This window comes from Saimiri boliviensis, chromosome X, assembly GCF_048565385.1.
Source record: "Saimiri boliviensis isolate mSaiBol1 chromosome X, mSaiBol1.pri, whole genome shotgun sequence".
NCBI classification, from domain to species: Eukaryota; Metazoa; Chordata; class Mammalia; order Primates; family Cebidae; genus Saimiri; species Saimiri boliviensis.
This window is the reverse complement of record NC_133470.1, coordinates 96641552-96659611: the sequence shown is the minus strand read 5'-3', so window position 1 is coordinate 96659611 and position 18060 is coordinate 96641552.

Sequence of the window (18060 nt, the reverse complement as noted above, 5' to 3'; positions counted from 1 at the left end):
GTGATTTTCTGAATTGAGTGGAAAGCAGATGACTGTGATTTCTACCTTAATATCCAGTTGACTAGTTGTGAGTCAAATTCTACAGAAGCAGAGCACAGGAGGATGGAGGTGGAGGCAAATGAGAGTAATAGAGGTTGGCTATGAGTGGCAGAGAATTTTCTTCAGCACTTTGGGGGAAAACTGAATTTTTGATCATATATGTTAACTTATCTTTCCATTTGATTCTTTTCTAATGTATGGGGACAAAGAGAAGGTACGTCCCTGGAGGCAATTCCCTCCATGATGTCTCTTCCTGTAGCTCTGGCCCAGCTGGAGGCCTCATAAACATGAGGCTTAAAATAAAGGCTCCAGCTGGGTAGAGGACGGCAAGCAACATAGTTTGCAGATCAGATTGTGTTCTTAGCGTTGACTGTGACTTCACATATAAATCTTCTTCAAGCATTGTCATTTGTCCTAGTGCTTGGTCTTTAATTTACATGGCTCTGCATCAGTGGTGTTCCTTCCACTCAGAAGGCTCCACTTCACTCCTTTTCATTCTCATCTTCCCATGTCCAGATACCATCTGTTTGTCAATGCACAGTTCAAAACGCAAATACCATTGAATTCTGCAAGTTGGAAATTATTTCATACCATTGAATTCTGCAAGTTGGAAATTATTTCTTTCCTTTTCTTAAACTCTCGGAATACATTGCACATGTCTCTGTCAAGGTGCTGGTCAGATTTACCCTGTTGCCACTGTGGAGTAGACTCCTATGGCTGGTACTAGAACTACAAGCTCTGTATCCTCCCTAGTGGCTGTACAAGGGCTCAGTATGTGGGTTGAACCAATGAACAAATGAATGTACTTCAGGGTTAAGAAATATTCCTTAGTGCTTGAGACTGATACTAGACTAGGTTATACCCTAGCAACCATTGGGAGGGTGCTGGATACCTCCCAGACTTAATTAAACTGAGCAGAGGACAATTGGAAATTTCAGCAAGATTCTCTCCCTGTTGGCATAGCCCTATTGCCCTACAGTCTTTGACTCTTCAGTGCTCGTGATCTCCTGAGAAAAGAGTGGTTTTACATAATTTATAATTCAAAAGAGTGCATTCTTCAGAGACCTTCACATAGCACCATGTGTAACTCTTACACATAGTGCTTACACATGTAACTTTTACACATATAAGAGTTACACATGGTGCTATGTGAGAATCTCTGAAAAGGGGCACATAGACCCAGCCCCTTCTCTCTGAACATGGCATTGATGCAAACATATACAGACAATATAATTAAACCTTTTAGCTCATGTATAGAGTTATAAGAAATTGTTTGTGTCTTAGGTTGGTAGGTTTGTAATAAATTGTTTGTGTCTTAGGTTACTGAGTGCCTGGATTGGGAGAAAGGAGAGAAGCAAGTCCCAAATCTTGCATTCACGTGTGGGTAATGAGTTCTGTTTTGTTTCCACATGTTATGCCTTTTTCTCACTGAAAAAAAGTATTTTACTAGTGCTAACATCCTGTGAGTTTGACTTTGGTGAAACCCTGTCCCTGGGAACAAATGAGAATTCCCCTACTCAAGGGCTGAGAGAAAGGTCTGGATTAAAATCTTCTGGCTATGAATTTGTTTGGGAGGAACCTTTGTTAAAAAATGGATATCTTTGGGCCGGGCGCGGTGGCTCAAGCCTGTAATCCCAGCACTTTGGGCGGCCGAGGCGGGTGGATCACAATGTCGAGAGATCGAGACCAACCTGGTCAACATGGTGAAACCCCGTCTCTACTAAAAATACAAAAAAAAATTAGCTGGGCATGGTGGCGCGTGCCTATAATCCCAGCTACTCAGGAGGCTGAGGCAGGAGAATTGCCTGAACCCAGGAGGCGGAGGTTGCGGTGAGCCGAGATCGCGCCATTGCACTCCAGCCTGGGTAACAAGAGCAAAACTCCGTCTCAAAAAAAAAAAAAAAAAAAAAAAAAAAAAAAAAAAAAAAAAGGATATCTTTGGAAGGTAATGCAAAAAAAGACAGCATCTTTTCACATGGTATCTGGTGCTTGGATTAAAAGGATTCTGTGGTATAGTGGATAGCTCTAAGTACACGATATCAGGACATTTGCGTTGTAGCACTCATTATATCATCTGCTCTCTGTGGAGCAGCCAGCAAATTGCTTTTACTTTCTTGGTACTCAGTGCCCTTGCCTCTAAACTGAAGAGTTGGGCTTCATCATCTGTGGGTCTCTGCATATTTAAGATAAATTTTACCTGATTGGTTTCTCATTACTTATAGAGCGTGTTTTCTTCATTCAAAGGGGTGTGGTGGGGGATTTTCTCATAAATTTTGTAATGCCTGTAGAATATCTTCACTTCTTTTTACTGAGTTGATATTAAGTGTTTCATAGCCCCAAAGCAATTTATTACAATTGACTTTATTATGTGGGGTTTCATTTCATGTTATAAAATAGAGGAAGAAACTTATCTGGTTTGTTGTAACTTGGTAATATTAGACCACCTATGGCCCCCTCCTCCAACTTTTGAACATTATTAGTGGAAAGAGAGGCTATAAACCCTATCTTGTAATGTTCAGTTTGTAACAAAGAGCATTTGAAAGCTTTTTCCAGGGTAGGTTTATGGGTGATGATTCTGTGCTGCTGTCCCCAGAGAGTGCTTGACCAACCATTGAGGAATTAAGACATATATAGATGCTTTTTGGGTCAACTCCTTGATCTCAAGGCCAAACACCTAGAATTCAGTCCCTATCAGGCATATTAACTGGATTTTTGTCAGAGGATTCAGTCACTCTTTTAATTGGTGACCAATTGGTATTAACTCTCCAATAGTTTTGAAAGTCTTGAGGATGTGAAATCCATTTTATCTATCCATCATCAGTCCATCCAACCAAAGTTTACTGTGTACTACTCTGTACCAAACACTGTTTTACTACAACTGTGAACTGAACAGATAAGAATCTGTGACCTCTATAGCGTTTATATTTTAGTGGGGCAGTAGCATGACAGAGTGACAGACAATGACCTAAATAAAGAAGGAAGTATATATTTATAGTATGTTAGATGATAGTAAATACTATGAGAAAACAATAAACCCAGGTAGATGAGTAGAGAATGTTGGTAATGAGGACAGCAATTTAAATTTGCATAAACTATTTTGGAAAAAGCTAATATTTGAGGTAGTACAGAGTAGTGGTTCCAAAGACGGACTTCGGAGCCAGAGTTTTGGGGTTCAGATGCACACTCTATTATTTATCAGGTGTGCAACTTTGGACAAAACTAGTGAAAATGATCTAGCCTCCAGGCTTTGGTAGGACAGTCTGGTGGAGGAGATCTGCAAATAACTAAGAGACAGGGCTGAATGAAATTAGTGCTTCATAGAGAAATAAGCAGCAGATTGTGGGAGTTCCTTCTGGGGAATCAGAGATCTCATAGAGGAATTTGAATTGGGCCTTAAATGGCCTTGAATGGACCTTAAATTGATTGAAGGTTTAAAGAGGCAGATTGACACCTAAGGCACACATTTCTAAATGCTGCAGTTGCCCAAAGGCAGAGTGAGCTGCCTCTGGAGGTGTCTCCACTGATGTCTGAGCCCAAAGTGAGTGTCTGTTGATCAGAGATTTAGAGAAGATTCACACACTGGATGGACAAGTTGGACTTGGTGGTCTTGATTACCATCCAACCTGAGATTCTATGATTCTACAATATTTAAAGTGCTGCAAGCCAGATTATTCTCTTTTATATTTGAGATGTCTCATTGCCTTCTCTCTACAAAGCTGTTCACATAAACTGTAACTTCCTCTGAAGAGATATTTTACTGGGACAAGTCAAATAATCCATTTGAATAATCAGAAATTCCAGATTGGTGTGCTAATATCAGTAAAGTCTTATTGTTGAGTATTTTGAACAGGTGTAGCCTCCTGAATTAGGGGTGGAGTAAAGGGCCCTGTGACTGACCTTGGAAAACTTAGCTTATTTCTATCCAAACATAGCTAAGACAGGTGAACTCCAAAGCTTGAGCTCTCCATTTTGCTTCCTACAGTTTGATCAAGAATAAAATCACTTGTGAAATTTGTTTGTATTTCATGTATGTGATATCTTGTCCATTATATTATTGACTACATGTTGTGGAAGGATGTATCAGTTATTATATGTTCTTTTGTCCATGTGGCCCATGGGTCCCTTGTATTTAGTCTGTACATTTATGCCAACTGTCATGATCATTATTGTTGGAAATCAAAATGTATAGACTAATCTATTCTTATTTTAAGGAGTGTTGTAAGCTTTGACTTCATGGTATGAGAAATTTACAGTCAAGAGCCTAGAGAGCCCATCTTTGCTCAGCTTAACATGTAAGCCTACTTTCACCGTCAGTTTTTCAGGGACCCTAGGCTGTTTCTATTTCTAGTACTAAAAGAAATAACATTTATTCTGCCCAAATTTAAACCTAATACCTGGGCTTTGGCTCACACGGCCTTTGTAGGTGACCTGCAGGTCCTAGCTTCTGAATCTCTCAAGGTCTGTTGTTGAACTAGGCCCTCATCTTAGGTTGCCATCTTTGGATAGTTCCTTAAAATGGAATAACTTTTTTTGGAGTAGTCCAGGATAAAGGACTTCATTTTCCAATTCCACTGGCACTACCAGTAAGGATTACAGGTCAGATAAGAGAAAGGCAAACTGATCTTTATGTTAATGTTTCTAATCAGCAATCAAAACATGAGAAGTTTTATGTTGTAAGTTATTGCTTGGCTTCCCCTTCCTCATTGCTTCTCCTTATTCCAAATAAGATGTATAATGCTGTTGTTTTCAATGACCGTATTCTTCTAAACAACTGTATGTAAGCTCGTGATCTCAGACTTTAAAGGTAGAACATCAATGCCCAGAAAACTTAATTGGAAGTCTGTGGCATAATCCAGTGTTCTAAAACTTCTCAGAATAAAAATTCATTCAATAAAACATGTTAAATAGCATTTAGAGTGTGTGTGTGGTGATGAAGAGGAGTTAATGAGTAACTGACCACGCAAAGATGGAATTGTAGGGCTCTAAGAGGTGAATGGTACTGAAAGACAAGAGAAAAGGAGAGTTAAGGGCTGGGGCTGAAGGGAGGCAGGACCTGCTCAGAACTGAGTATTGTCAGTTAGACCTGCTCTTGGGTCACCATTCTTGGTTTCAGAGTCAGCCCCTGCAGGGAGCCAGAATTTTTTTTTCCCCTGCAGTCTTCTGCTTTGCAGTCCACCTTATTACTTATGGTTACTGTTTCTGATTCAGAGTTTAGAGCTGTTGACCTGGCGGCTTCTTTACCTAGGGTTGAATGTTTTGGTGACTAAAACAACACATCATAGGGACTACTTATGTGCCTCTATTCATGATGGCATGTGTGGACAGACAGATTGGAGCTTGGAAAAGCATCCCTTTTGGTTGAGACCTCAGAACATCTGAAAGCCCTGTCTTAAAGGAAAAAAAAAAAAAAAACATAACAAAAATAAGCCAAACCAACCCAGAGCTAGATACTTGTTATTCTTTTTTGAACTCTATGGAAATGAATAAAACTGTTTATTTTTCTTCTTGTGGTTAGCTATAAGGTCTGCTTTAAAAGACAATAAATGCACTCAGAAGTTGCTTTCAAAGATTTTTTTTTTTATTGCACAGAAAGCATCCTAATAAGAAACAGGCTATATGCAAATAAAGTCATTTCTGTTTCTGGAAATCAGGTTTATAAGCACCACAAATACATTTCAATTGATAAAGCGAGCAGTAGGTAAAAATGTGTAGTCAAATACTTCCTGTTCACTACCGACATATACATATTTTTCTAGTACATTGCTCAATTGTGAAATCAGGACGAAAGCATGCAATAAACATTTTTGCAGCAAATTTAGTAAAATATCTGTAAGAAGACCAAATATACCAATGTTGAATATTACAATGTATTTGATTAATTTTTTCTTCTTTTAATACAAAATTGTCAGATAATCTTGTCCTGCAAAAATACTACATTTTAAAATTCAGTGTGGTGCTATCAGGCACCCCCGGTCTCTTCGAGCTATAACTGGTACCGAGCTCGTGCTGCTTGTCAAAATTTAATGAGAGGGCCCGTTCTAAAATAATTGAATTTTCATATCAGAACGAACCAGGATTACTCAGACAATAAAATTGCTGAGTCCTGTACTGTTACCGGCAAATACCTTTTGCTTTGCTCATGAAATCAGTATGTAAATGTTCAGGGTTTGTATTTAAGGCATCTTAGGCATTTGGAGTTGTAGTACTAGCAATAATTTCAAATGGTGCCAGTGATAAGTAGCTGGTTTTTTATAATGTTCAAAGTGTAATTTGTTTGGTGAATCAGGATAAGCATTTGGTTTATATTTTATATAAATGTTAATGCACTTGCAGTTTAATTATGTTTCTTAACTTTTAACATTTCAGAAATCAAATTTGAGGACTAGTCCATCAGATTGTCTTGCTTTCATAACATTCTGAAAAATGGGAGCACCCCCATGCCATGAGTTTAAAAAGTAAGAGGTGCCTGGAAAGTTCATGATGGTATGTTTTGGAAGCTGGCAGCACTGATAATGAAGTGGGGGAGATGCCATACCATAGGTGTGCCCTCCTGCATAATGGTAAGCTCTCTGAGACATAGCATGGAACTTGAGAGTCTTCTATCAAGAGCAAGGAAGATACCTCCAGGGAGTGGCCAATTTCTTTCTTTTATGATAGTTGAGTTGGAGAGCAACTATTGAATAAAGTAGTATAATTTTTAAAAAATTAACAAGAGTTTTTGTAACAATGCAGTGATTGAGTGTATCAGAACAGAAAAGAGCTATTTCTAGTGTGGTAGAGAAAGTTGGTTTCAAAAGTATTTTTTAAAATATTCTTATTTTTACAATAATTTGTAGGATTTTAGTCTTCAAGCAAATGTGTACTCAATCAAAGTTAGCTATGTACTTGCAAGATAACAGTACTTGTCAAAATTAGGACTTTTCCTTCATATCTCTTTCATCATATGATGGTTTGGTTTGGTTGAAAGAGGATTGAATAATACAGCCTTAGAGGTAGAAGACCTAGCTTTTTCTTTCTTTCATATTGTAGAATGCAAGAGTTATCAAAACTACAGCTTGTGGGCAAAATATGGCCTGCTGGCTGGTTTTGTAAATAAACCTTTGTTGAAATACAGCTGATTGTCTATCGCTGCTTTTTGCTCCATGGGCAGAGTTGAGTAATTGCAACAGAGGTCATATGGCCTGAAAAAGTCTAAAATGTTTGCCATCTGGCCCTTTATAGGAAAAGTTTGCAGACCCCTGATTTAGTAACCTGCCTTTAGTGGGTTATTACTTCCAAGTCTTCATTGGTGGTAGTAATGGTGGTGGCGATGGTAATGATGATGATAGCTAACACGTAATGACACTTAAGTGTCCTAGGCACTTTTCATGTATACATTCATTTAACCCTCACAACGACCCTATGTTATAGCACCATTACTTCCCAATTTTGCATATAAGGAAAAGGAAGCAGAGAAAGGGTGAGTGATATGTTCATTCTAACTTGGCCAGTGAGTGGCAGAGCCAGGCAGTCTGGCTCAAGAGCTTATGTATGCTCTATTTATTTATTTATTTATTTATTTATTTATTTATTTACTTACTTTTAATTATGAAATTTTCAAGAATAGATAAAAAGAAGAGTATAATGAATCACTAAATACTCACCACTCAGCTTCAGTAATTAATAGCATAGTGCCATTTTATCCACTCACCATGTCTTCCAAATATTTTTATGCATGTAGAGCAAATTTCCAACATCATCTCATTCAACCTGCAAATACTTCAATGCATATCTCCAACATATATAACAAAAATGTCATTATAATATCTAACAAAATTCATAGTAATTTTATAATACCATCTAATGTCCAGTTCACATTAAATATTTTCTGGTGACCTTCAGTTTATCTTTTGACCATTGGTTTGTTCAAATCAGAATTCAAGGAAGATCAATTCACTGCATTTGGAAATAACGTCACTATGTTTCTCTGAATATATAATGGATCCCTGCCCTTGCCATTTATTATTTAAGAAAACAATTCATTTGAACTGTGATATGGTTGGCCTTCTGGATTTGATTACTTCTTTTTGGTTTAATTTGTTCCTCTTTTTTCCAGTATTTTTTTATACTCCTGGCTAAGTCTAGATGATTGATTAAATTAAGAGGTATTCGTATGTGTGTGTTTGTGGCTGTGCATGCACATTTTTTAGACTCCTTTGTAGATAGTGTTGCATATTTCCTATTGTATCACAGCACAAACCACATAATGTCTGGTTATTATCACTACAAAGTGATGTAAGCTTTTCTCAGTAAGTTCAAGTGATGTTAGTCTGATCCTTCCATTGCAAAGTTTTTCCCATCAAGTTTTATCTTAAGTTTTATTATCAATTAGTGATTGCTTCCTAGATCCATTATTTCACTGAGAGTTGCAAAATGGTGGTTTTCAGAGTTTTTTCATTCCTTTTCTATTTATTAGTTGCCAGGCTTCTATAAAGAACTTTCCCTCATCAACTATTTGCTTACCCTGAAGTATAGTTTGTACAGAAGCAGAATAAATGCTTAATTCTTATCTTTTATTTGTGAATTTTCATTGTGATGACTTATTGTCTCAGTAGCTTCTAGGTGCTCTGGCTGCTCATTGCCACTGAGTGGTCACTGTGTCTAGGCTTTTTGGTGGGAAGATCCAGTCAGTGTATACTTTATAGAAAGAAAACAAATTATGAGTTCATTTTTATATTTCCAATTTGTGTAAGATTTCAGGATTTTTACTGAATTTCTTTGATTTTACATTTGTTTTTGTTTTATGCTGAGAATCTTGGTTCCTTGTGATGTTAGCATACTTATATGCTTATCCTATTATTTACATAGGGTAATTTTAAAATAACATTGCCCATCTTACTGTTAACCATAAAACAGTTTATGTTTTCTACTCTCTTAACCTCTATGATAAATGGCCTCTTTGTAGAATGGAAATTATAATCTTGCATTTGCCTGAAAGTTCTATGTGGGAGCAGATGATCTGTTGAGATCCCTCCATCTGTGAGATTTCTTATAAATCAATATTTTTTAGAGAGTTTCTAAAATGTGTGAGATGGCTAGAATGCTTGGGTTTGAGCCAGAAGGTCCAAGTTTGAAATTCTTTACTGAGCTTTGATTCAGATGTTATAATGATTTTTGTGTAAGAATGTATGCCCCTGCAGATACTATAAACTTAGCAACCATAGTATAAAACCTAAATTTAGGAATCATATAGAATAATTTATATATTGGATATTCCTTTATGGCATATAAAACACCTTCTAATATGACATCTCATTTATCTTGATATCTCTCCTAGGTGATAGGTACTATTATTATCTCTATGTTCCAAGAGGATCCGAGTGGTTAAGTACTTTTCCACAGTCACACAGCTAGTAAGTAAGTAGCGGAGTAGGGATCCAAAGACCTCAGTTTGGACTTTCCAACATATCAAGACCTTCCAGCATATCAAGATTGTCAACATATCCTAGGATGTTGTTTGCAGCCCAGTAGTGGTGACTCTTTTAACTTCTCTTCGGGGAGGGGGATGAGGAGAAAGATGCTTTGGAACATTCTCCTGGGCCGATGGTGCTTTTCTTTGGTAACTCTTAGGCAGTCAGATCCAGAGCTGAAGGTGTGGACTTGAGTGTGTCTTATTTTTATTGTTTTTATTGCTCTTCCTTTCCCACTGCAGCTTGGTTATTGGAGTTGTTTGAAGGAGCAGGAGGAGATCTGGTAAAACTTCTTTCAAGTCAGAAATGATCTCTGCAGTAGCCATGCTTGAGCTGGTGTCTAACTAAGCACTGCCAGGGGCACCTTCCATTGTTGCTTCATATGCAGGTGCCTGCATTAGTCATTATAAAAGAACATCCTACTCTTTTTTCTCTGCTGTAAAAATGGAAATTTCAACTCATTTCATATTGGCAACTACTCTGCCAGAAAATAGCATCAGTTTTTCACTGTTACCTGCTTCTACCAAAACACATTTTCCCCTTAAAACTTCTTATAAATTCAACCATTGTTCCACTGAAAATTATTAAACCTCAGGGAAATGTGGGGATTAACCACAAAATATAACCAAGTGGATGAAGTAGAGTCTGTATTCTACTACTTTCTTCCAAGGAGCTGGAGAATATCTGAATCAGACCTGAAGGGAGGAATCCTAGAATGTTTGAGGGCCTGCCATACTCCTTTTATGCCTATAATTTTAGCAAGTTGGGAGAGAGATAGAAAAGTCTGCACCATTTGCACCTGCTGACCTAGGTAAGAAATCACTTTAAGGGCAAGAAGTATTTCTTTCACTGGTGCTCACACCCCTCACTGTCAATTCTCACAAGGGATCTGGAATCAAAATGCCTGAGTTTAAATACTAACTTTGTCCGTGTACATCCTTGGGAAAGTTACTTAAACTTCATGCACTTCAGGTTTTTTAGTTGCCAAATAGAAACAAAATAGTACTTAACTCATATAGTTGTAAGAATCAAAGCCATAATGCCATACAATGCTTAGCATAGACTTTGGCACATAATGTAGTTGTCACTCCCATGCTGGATGTTATTGTTTATCATGAATGTCATTGTTATTGATCATTGTGGTTATTATTTTCTTTATTAAAATAATGTTATCCAGGCCTCAAGCCATATAGTGATACAAAGTACAAGTAGCAGTTGGACTTTTTACTCCCCTATCTTGTTCACTTTCATTAATAAGTGAATGCTTCCTTAATAACAAGCATTAGCTAAAAATGTCCCTTCATCTTCCATCACCAAATCTTCAAACAGCCTCTAGATTATTCCCTCTGTCCCTACTCTTCAGGGCTTCAACATCATGCTCATCATCCGCTTCCTTAACCTTCTTTATAGCATAACATCTTAAGAGAACTGTTTAAATTCATCCCCTACAATTCTTCTCCCCTTCTCCCTTAAATCCACCCCAGTGAAGCATTCATTCCTACCACTCCAATGAAAGTACTGTGGTGGAGAAAGGAACATCACATACCACGGCCTGGCGGAGGGTGGCAGGCAAAGGGAAGGATAGCATTAGGAGAAATACCTAATGTAGATGATGGATTGATGGGTGCAGCAAACTACCACAGCACATGTATACCTATGTAACAAACCTGCATGTTCTGCACATGTATCCCAGAACTTAAAGTATAATAATAATAAAGTACTGTGGTCAAGGTTATCAGCAACTTGTACATCACTAAACCTATCGATCTCTTCTCTGTTTTGTTTTTTCCTTACAGCATGACCTGGTTACACTTGATGTGCTTTCAGATTTTCTTCCTACCTCACTGAGTCCTTTTCCTTAATCTCCTTTCCTGGCTCCACCTTCTTATTTCCACCTGTAAAAAAAGTGTTGGGATGCCTTACACCTGCTTCTCTATCTCTATCTATATACAGTTGACCATTGAACTACATGGGTTTGAACTGCAGAAGTTCAATTGCATGTGGATTTTCTCCCACCTCTGTCACCCCTGAAACAGCAAGAACAACTAGTTCTTTTCCTCCTCCCTCTCATCCTACTCAGCATGAAGATAATGAGGTTGAAGAACTTTATGATGATCTACTCCCACTTAACAAATAGGAAACATATTTTCTCTTATTTATGATTTTCTTAATGACACTTTATTTTCTTTCTTATTTTATTGTAATAATACAATATCAGAATATAATACATAGAACATACAAGATATGTGTTAATTGACTGTTGATGTTATTGATAAGGCTTCCAGGCAAAAATAGACTATTAGTAGTTATGTTTGGTGGAGTCAAGTTTTATGCAGATTTTTGACTGCCTGGGGCATCAGTGCCCCTTCACCCTTGTATTGTTCAAGGATCAACTTAATTTATATTGATTACATGTTGAAATGATACTTTTTGGATATATTGAGTTAAAGAAAATATACTATTAATTTCGTCCATTCTTTTGACTTTTTTTAATCCAATTACTGCATTAGAATATATACATAGCTTGCATTTGTAGCTCACTTTTTATTTTTTTTTTTTTTTGAGACAGAGTCTCACTGTGTCACCCAGGCTGAGTGCAGTGGCATAATCTTGGCTCACCACAACCTCTGCCTCTCGGGTTCAAGCCGTAGCCTCCTGAGTAGTTGAGATTACAGGTATGAACCACCATGCCCAGCTAATTTTTGTATTTATAGTAGAGATGGGGTTTCACCATGCTGGTCAGGCTGCTCAGGTCCTGAACTGATGATCCGCCTGCCTTTGCCACCCAAAGTGCTGGGATTACAAGAGTGAGCCATCACACCCCACCTGTAGCTTACTTTCTATTTGGACAGCACTGGCCTAGAAGGAGCAACTGTTCCGCATCCCTGGGTCCACCTCACTTCAGTATCTGGTGAGATTCTCCTCATCCTTCAAGACCAACTGCTAATGCCTCTCTTCCCTTTCCTTGCTCTTTGCCACAAGCAGACAGAGTTAGCCATTCTTCCTAGTCTGCCCTGACTCTACGTAAGTTGTGCTGACTTACATAGCCCTTGACATCTAATGAGCAATGAATGAGGCCTGTGCCACTCCTAGGATGTTGGTGGATTTTCTTCATTGGTCTCCTTACAGAATTTGCTTTATCTCTCTGCTACAGCATTGCACACATTGGTTTCTAGTTATTTATTTATAGGATTTCCTCCCTACTCTATGATGAACTCCTTGATGTTCTGCATGGTTTCTAACTTAACTCTGATCCTCAGTGACCAGAACACCATCTTGCAGAAATTTGTGCTCATTAGGTATTACAGGGACACAAAAATCACTCTAAGGCTGCATTTCCTGCTGCTATTTGCCCCCAGCAATCCCACCCCATGACTTCCGATTCCCTGAAGAGATTTTCCCCATAGCTATTGCTTCCCCAGGTTGCAAACAGGCTTTTATTGTAACTAGTTTGATGACTCCTACTCTATTTGTGGTGTAGCCTGGCTAATCTGGACCACGTCAGGTCTGGCTCTGGTATGCAACCTGGGTGATTCGGTGTCACAAAGGGAAGGGTGAGCTCCCTTGAAGGCCAGCTGGCTGTATGGCCAGTCTGTAGAGAACAGAAGTAGGCTGCTTCCTGCCTTCGTTGCAGGAGATTTTCCTGATTTGCCTTGCGGTGGGCAGCCATCCAACTTTATGGGTGATGCTGCCATGTTATTTGTGGTGAGTTAATGATGCACAGAAAGCAGAGTGGGTAGATCTGTGGCAGATGTGAGTTTCCTAGCAACATCATTAGCCATGCTGGACCACCATTCAGTCAGCTTTGTCTCCTGTGGCCTGATACCATGGTGACACCACACTCTGGCCACTCCATAAACCTTGCACTTATGGCTCTCTGTCTTTAGAGGGACTAGGAAGAAAGATCACTTAGAGTGTGCTACTAAGACGCTAAAATAGATGGCAACGTTCCACTTTCTTTCTTTTTCCCCTGAGACCTTTGACTCTGTACTTTATAAGATTTATTTCCTGGGGACAGATAGCCTTGTAATCTTTTTGTCTTATAAATGTAGAATCTTTGCTGAAGCATCCCATGTCTCTCTGACCACAGTGACGAAAGTAAAGATTTGTTTACAATAATGAAAGTGGTATCATATTTATTTGGCTTAGATTCCACCCATTTTTTAAGGAATCACAGTCTCCATCAGATTTCTTTTACAATATTCCAGGAATTATCAAGAAGTGTTTGATGTGTTCTTGTGAACAATTCCTCCTAACAACCTCATGTAATCTGACATTTTCTTCTGTCCTGTCCTGGCCCAGCTACTGCTGTGATTTCTCAGTAGCTGAAATGCTTCAGTGCTCCACCAGGCCACTGCAACAAGGCCATCACTGAGGCCACCACAGCTGTAATGGTTTCTTTGCTTCTGCACTCCAGATGAGGACTGGCTCGATTCTGTACACACACTGCTGCCTCTTTTCTGTGTTACAGACACTTTAGGGTTCCTTTTTCTCTACCTCTCTCCTTTTGTCCCCACTGTTTCTTCTCCTGTTATGATGGTTCCATTGCTGCAGGACTCAGGTCTGTGGAGACAATCCGAGAGACAGACATAGTGATCTTAGAAAATAGCCTCCTCTCCTTTTCCATACTGACCCACTGAACGTGTACCAAATTTAAACACCACAGCCCTTCTTCTAATGAAAGAGTTCTTTTAAAAGACATTACTTAACTCCTCAAGTAAATAGACCCTTGATGGCCCTGGCCCAACTGGTCTTTTAGACAGGCTAAAGCTGCCAAGCTCAAACTCTGCACCACTGACATGAAGGAAGACCCATCAACTTCCCTATGTGTGTTTGGGCCTGTTTTAAAATATCATCAGTGTGGGCACAGAAGCATTCATTCTTCTCCCTGGGTCTGTCATGAACTCTACAAGGTATCCACAGTTGGAATCCTTGGCTTACTGCCCCTAGGATGCCTCCTTAGAGTATGTTGTTTCCTCCTTGCTTCTGGAGCAGAGTCTAGATGGTAGGCACTATGAGGATGCTATGCAGAATAAGACATGAATTCTGTTTTGAAAGAGCCTTCACAGCGGAGTTTGAGATGATGTGATTCAACAACCAACCCAAAGTAGGAACAGTACTTTCTTTATTTTTTTTATTGTACTTTAGGTTCTGGGGTACACGTGCAGATCGTGCAGGATTGTTGCATAGGTGCATTCATGGCAAGGTGGTTTGCTATATGGCAAGGGGTTTACCTCCATCCCCCTGTCACCTATATCTGGCATTTCTCCCCATATTATCTCTCCCTAACCTCCCAACCCCACAATGGTCTTCCTCTAGCTCCCCGCCAACAGACCCCAGTATGATGCTCACCTCCCTGTGTCCATGAGTACTCATTGTTCAACACCTGACTATGAGTAAGAATATGCAGTGTTTGATTTTCTGTTCTTGTGTCAGTTTGCTGAGAATGATGGTTTCCAGTTTCATCCATGTCCCTACAAAGGACATGAGCTCATCCTGTTTTACGGCTGCATAGTATTCCATGGTGTATATGTGCCACATTTTTCCTTGTCCAGTCTATTATCGATGGGCATTTGGGTTGGTTCCATGTCTTTGCTATTGTAAGCAGTGCTGCAATGAACATACGTGTGCATGTGTCTTTATAATAGAACAATTTATAATCCTTTGGGTATATACCCAGTAATGGGGTTGCTGGGTCAAATGGAATTTCTATTTCTAGATCCTTGAGGAATCACCACACTGTCTTCCACAATGGTTGAACTAATTTACGTTCCCACCAACAGTGTAAAAGTGTTCCTATTTCTCCACATCCTCTCCAGCATCTGTTGTCTCCAGATTTTTTAATGATTGCCATTCTAACTGGCGTGAGATGGTATCTCAATCTGGTTTTGATTTTAATTTCTCTAATGACCAGTGATAATGAGCATTTTTCATATGTTCGTTGGCCTCATATGTGTCTTCTTTGGAAAAGTGTCTGTTCATATCCTTTGCCCACTTTTGAATGGGTTTGTTTGCTTTTTTCTTGTTAATCTGTTTTCATTCTTTGTAGATGCTGGATATTAGCCCTTTGTCAGATGGGTAGATTGCAAAATTTTTTTTCTATTTTGTTGGTTGTCAGTTCATTCTAATGATTGTTTCTTTTGCTATACAGAAGCTCTGGAGTTTAATTGGATCCCATTTGTCTATTTTGACTTTTTTTGCCAATGCTTTTGGTGTTTCAGTCGTGAAGTCCTTGGCTATGCCTGTGTCCTGAATGATTTTGTCTAGGTTTTCTTCTAGGGTTTTTATGGTATTAGGTCTTATGTTTAAGTCTTTAATCCATCTGGAGTTAATTTTAGTCTAAGGTGTCAGGAAGGGGTCCAGTTTCTGCTTTTTGCACATGGCTAGCCAGTTTTCCCAACACCATTTATGAAACAGGGAATCCTTTCCCCATTGCTTGTTTTTGTCAGCTTTGTCAAAGATCAGATGACTGTAGATGTATGGCATTGCCTCTGAGGCCTCTAGGAACTCTAGAAAGTAAAAATGCTTTCTAAGAGTACTTCTGCCAGGTGGTCATATGGCATCTGCCTGGATCTTTACCAGTTTTGTTTTTTTTAAATAGATCTTTCTGCTGTAGAATAATTTGAAGCATTAGAAGTTTTTCCCTTCTTAGGCAATGGGATCATAAGAAGCCCAAACCTCAGCATCATGCCATATACCCATGAAACCAACTTGCACACATAACCCCTGAATCTAAAATGAGAGAAAAAGCAAAAGGTATTTAAATAAATGGGAGAGAGAAAATATTAGAAAGTATGACATGTTTAAACATTATAAAGAACTAATAAAATGCAAAATATATACTATTTTAAAACATCAAAGCTTAACACTAAGATAAAGGAAATATTTAAATTCATTGAAATATAGAATGCAAATTTTATATTTCAAATTCATTGAAATATAAAATGCAAATTTTATATTTCAAATTCATTGAAATATAAAATGCAACTCCAGAGCAACAGTAGATTTTTAGCCTATTTCTCAACATCGTCATGGAATTGATAAATCAATGGATATTGTATTCAAAGTTCTGAGTAAAATACTCATCAGTTTGGAATTGTATTCCTAGCTGATTTTTTTTTCAAGATTGAGGAGAAAAAAATTCATAAAAGTAATATAAAATAACTTTCAATGATTTATATCTTTAAGGAATCTAATAACATTTTTAATTAAATGCTGTTTCTTACTTTTTTAAAAAGCTGAAATGCATTTTCATAAAACTTGGTCCTAGCTGTGTCCTCTGTAGCAAGCAAAATAAATAGAGCATTTCTGCTTCATGATAGCTCTTAAGATATTTGAAAACAGCTCTCATAGCCCCTCAAAGTATTTTTCCCTAGCTGTTGTTAAAGCCATTTTTTTAACCTGTCATCATAATAAATAGAACATTTCCACTTTCTGATAGCCCTTAAGTTATTTGGAAACAGCTCTCATAGCCCTTCTAAGTATTTTTTCTCCAGTTGTTGTTAAAGCCATGTTTTAACATATCATTGTCATCCTCCTCTATATATTCTCTTATTTTACAATGTACTTGTTGTTTATCGAAGCTTGGAAATGAATCCAGTACTGTAGGTGTGACCCGACCATCAAGAATCAAGAAAGAGGCCGGGTGCGGTGGTCACGCCTGTAATCCCAGCACTTTGGGAGGCCAAGATGGGTGGATCACAAGGTCAGGAGATTGAGACCATCTTGGCTAACACAGTGAGACTCGGTCTCTACTAAAAATACAAAAAAATTAGCCAGACGTAGTAGCACATGCTTGTAGTCCTAGCTACTCAGTAGGCCGAGGCAAGAGAATCACTTGAACCCGGGAGGTGGAGGTTGCAGTGAGCCAAGATGGCGCCACCACTGCACTCTGGGTGACAGAGCAATACTCTGTCTCAGAAAATAAAAATAATCAAGCAAGAATGTCATTTCTTATTATTTGAACTCCAGACATTAAATGCACTAGTAAGCCTTTATCTACGTGACAACACACATTTACACCAAATACATGCCTATCATAAACCACCTTTTATATTTTAGGAGCCCTTCTATGATCCTGTCTCATGTAAGTAGAAGCTAAGAACACCAAATGCCAGCTACTTGTTCTCTCAGTACTCTCTGCAAGAGCAGTGGGATTTCTGTGGGGTGCTGGGTGAGCTAGATGACAACGTTCTTACTGTAACGTTCAACATTCATGTAGCAGCAGTAGTGTTCCTTCTGTATTTATCGTGTTTGTGGTGTAATGTTGGCTATGGCTGTAGCCACTGCCAAGGTCCTTCTATTCCTATTTTATGATCTTAGACATCCTGATGATTCTGTAACCTACCTGATGATCTTTTCAATAGATTTTAGTTTTGTTTAAATCAGTCACTGTCACTTTCATTTTCTTGCAACTAGGAACTCTGACTGAGGCAAATTCATATTAAACATAAACTTGATTAAACTTCCATGTCTCTGACATGAACAATCATTAAGCTAAGGCTGTCCACCATCTTAATACATGCATTTGGTACTTTTGAACCTAAACACAAGGGATTTTAGTTTGCTAAGG